The 3598-nt window shown below is 30.2% G+C and overlaps 1 protein-coding gene across 16 annotated transcripts in view; it reads left to right on the top strand.

The window, feature by feature from the left end:
• LOC122630527 (TLD domain-containing protein 2) overlaps positions 1 to 3598 on the top strand; it is a 198376-nt gene that overhangs the window by 184892 nt on the left and 9886 nt on the right. The gene's annotated exons all lie outside the window — the stretch shown is intronic.

Raw genomic sequence — 3598 nt, 5'->3', positions numbered from 1 at the left:
TTTTTTTGTTATTATTGCTTAAAAAGAAACTATTTGTGACGTGTTTAATTTGCAATGGATGTAAGTTTTTTTCTCTCTTTCTTTTTTTCCTTTTTGCTTGAATTTATTGTTATTGTATATGATATGTAAGATATGAAAGAATATTACATTTTTCATTATATTTTAAGAATGATACGAATCTGTTAACGAAGAGATTCCTGTGAAATTATTCTTTTGCAATCATTAATTTTTTTTTTTTTTTTCGTTTACTTTTTTTTCCTTCTTTCTTGTCACGGCTGCATTCAAATGAAATTAATTTAGACACTCGTTAAAAATATACCTGAATGAAGAAATAAAAAAGAAATAATAAGTTCAGGCGCATGTACTATTGAGTTTAAGAAATTAAAAGTAATTATACCAACACTATAAAGTAAATATTCAATCCGAGAATAATGGACGACAAAATTACATAATCCTAAATCACAATTATGAAATTTTATGAAAAATAAATTAGATCGTTACTTCTACATTACATTGCTAATTAAACATTAATACATTATGATATTGTGATTACATTAATTTTAAAAGTTAAATTCATCCACTTGATTTATTTGAATTTCGCCATAAATAGGATATTTTTTCCCCATGAATATTCAAGAACAAGGAATGGACAATTTTGTTGTCTTCTTTCTCTCTGTTTTTCTGTTTCTTTCTTTCTTTCTTTCTTTTTTTTTTTCCTTCAAAGATGGACAAATTTAGTACGCTTCCGTCGACACTTCCGCAAGGTCTACATTAAAACTCACGATTCGCTTTCTCGGAGCTACCGTATGAAAATAACTTTAACACGTCATGGCGAAGAGAGAGAAAGAGAAACAAAAAGACAGAGAGAGAGAGGGTGAGAAAGAGAGAAGGGTGGAACGTTCGCGAACGCGGGGATAGTAACTTGCCAAACAACAAACAGGGTTACCCGAGTGTGATTATTATAATCTATAGCAATCGAGAATTGCAATTATATTACAACATAAAAATATGATATACAAAGTATAAGACAAATAGATTTTTTAATCTTTATTTATTTATTTATTTATTTATTTATTTATTTTTTGCAATTCCCGTTCAAATGTCCGAGATCATTATAAGAGATATATGCGACACACACTTATAAGTATAATAATATATAAATTGGATATGTATTATTTTGCATATAATTATTGTATGCACAACGATGCGTACATATCATTCATGCATGCGTATTATAATCGAGTTATTACGATCTCTCGAGACATTTATATATTTCACTATGATATATTAACAATGTGAGACTGTTTATCTTATGATGCTTTCTTTAGCGTGGTTGTTTTTTTACGGCGCCATGTATTGCTCATTGTCGAATGAGAGCGACTTGACAAGAAAGGATCATTTGTTTTTCTTATAAGTGTGTGTGTGTGTGTTCGTGTATGTGCGTATTAGATATTTATTACAAGAAATGACTGAAAAGTCAGCAACTTTCGAGATCCTGAATGTAATGCCTGTTGAATATTGAAGTAGTTGTTACTTCTTTTTTATGTTTAATATTTATATATTTTTTTTCTTCAGAATACTAAAGCAACATTCATTTTCTTCTTGTACTTTTTTTTTTTTTGTATTACTTTGCACTCTCGTGTGCATTGATATATTCGAAATACATACACGTCCGTCGCGACGCACGTTCGACGGACAGTTAAAAAAATGCTGTACGTTAACGTTCGTCCGTAGCAGTGATAAGTTTTGAAACATTTTTCAATAGTCTGATCAGTTCGTAGAAATGAATGATACAAGAAATAAAAATATTAAATCTGCTGCTCTTTAGTGTGAAAAATATTGTTCATGTTAACTTTTGGAGAATCAAAATTCTCGATTATTTTCTCTTTTTCTCTCTCGTTTCTTCGTAGGATTCGTTCATAATCTAAATCAGTATTTCTCTAATCGAAAATGAAACTTTTCCGGTTACAATTTCCGGTTACGGTTCTATCTTTCAATTAGTTGTTTCTACGTCTTGGTATATTTCAATTATTTGCTTTTTCAAATACTATATACATAGATATATACAATATATTTACACGTACATATTAAAATTATATTTTCATATAGTAAATCCGATATATTAGAAACATTCGTCAACGTACGTGTTCAGTTCTCAATATATAATGACAATATTTCTTGTACAATCTGATCGAATTATTCAATTCATGATTGGAGATTATCGAATAAATATGGAATTATCATATCGAATTTGAATCCATTGAATCAAACTCAGTCGTCCATTGTGTGTTACGTGTGCAATAATCCTACTTTGATAGTTACTTGCATTCTACTGGTTGTACCGTAAGCACGGACAAACAGTAAACGCATACGTTTTTAGAGTCTGCCATTCAATGAAACGAGTTAAGAGAAGTAAATAAAACGGTTCGTGTGGTAAGTGTATGATAAATGCATATAATATTACAAAATATTCACCGATTCACGATAATAATCAATTCTTAAATTCTGAAAGGAATTTATATATATATATAGGTCATTGTTAATGACTTTCTTTGACTTCACGAATGAAAGATATTATAACACCTGAAGATTTGTAAATATGTTTGTGGATTCATTCACGTACCTTATTGCATGCATTTGTGTTTATGCTTCCTGACTCGTTTAATTGAACGTACTTATAGCATGTGAGGTTCTTATACTATATATAGTATAAAAACATCGTATACAATATACATATATAAAACGAACGTTGTGTTAACGTCGTCGTTAACGTCCGTTAGAACGAACGTCGTCGTTTCAACTTATTACCTGTTCAGGTAAGGTGGGAGAAAACAACCTCCCACTATTCGACATCATCGTACCTGGCGAACCACGAAACTATTGTTTCTTTTTATTTATAGATAATTGGTTGGAGTGGTAGCTGGTGAACTTAAGTAATAAGTGATCGGATTGATTGATGATGAGGACCGCATGGCTTGCGGCAAAGAAATTACCTCCACTCTACTCACATTATACCTTTACGCTATATTCGCTTCCAGAACGAGTTACCTGGGTTACAGCGTATCAACAGTAGCCCAAGTGTAACCCAGGTTACCGAGTTCCTGTACATAGTTAAGAATTTAAACGGGTTGTAATGCCTCCTTGTTGTGCCTATTGTCGAAGAATTTTTCGTACCATAAAAGGGATGAATCATTTTTGATATCGAAACGCTTCACTTCTCGAAATAAATTCGATTGGTCAATGTACTCGTTTATATATTTATTTCTCTTATGCTTATTTCTTCGTTTCGATATACAAGTTGTCTAGTTTTATTTATATATATTATTTATTATGTATATATATATATATATAATTTTTTTTATGACATTACGTATGAAGTATCTACATTCGTATGAATTCGTATGAAATTCGCGTTTATATGTGCATTTGTATGTATCTATCTCAATACGTCTTATTTAAAAATGAATTAGTATGATGATAATTTTTCTATTGCTTCTTTTTCTCTTATTTTTCCTAGAATAATTACACACGTTTATTTTCCATCGACATTTAGATCTTACGAAAGGACGAAGAACAATTTTAAATAACAAAAAAAAAA

The sequence above is a fragment of the Vespula pensylvanica genome, chromosome 7 (assembly GCF_014466175.1).
Source record: "Vespula pensylvanica isolate Volc-1 chromosome 7, ASM1446617v1, whole genome shotgun sequence".
NCBI lineage: Eukaryota > Metazoa > Arthropoda > Insecta > Hymenoptera > Vespidae > Vespula > Vespula pensylvanica.
The sequence above is the reverse complement of the archived record's forward strand: the minus strand, read 5'-3'. Positions and strand labels throughout refer to the sequence as shown.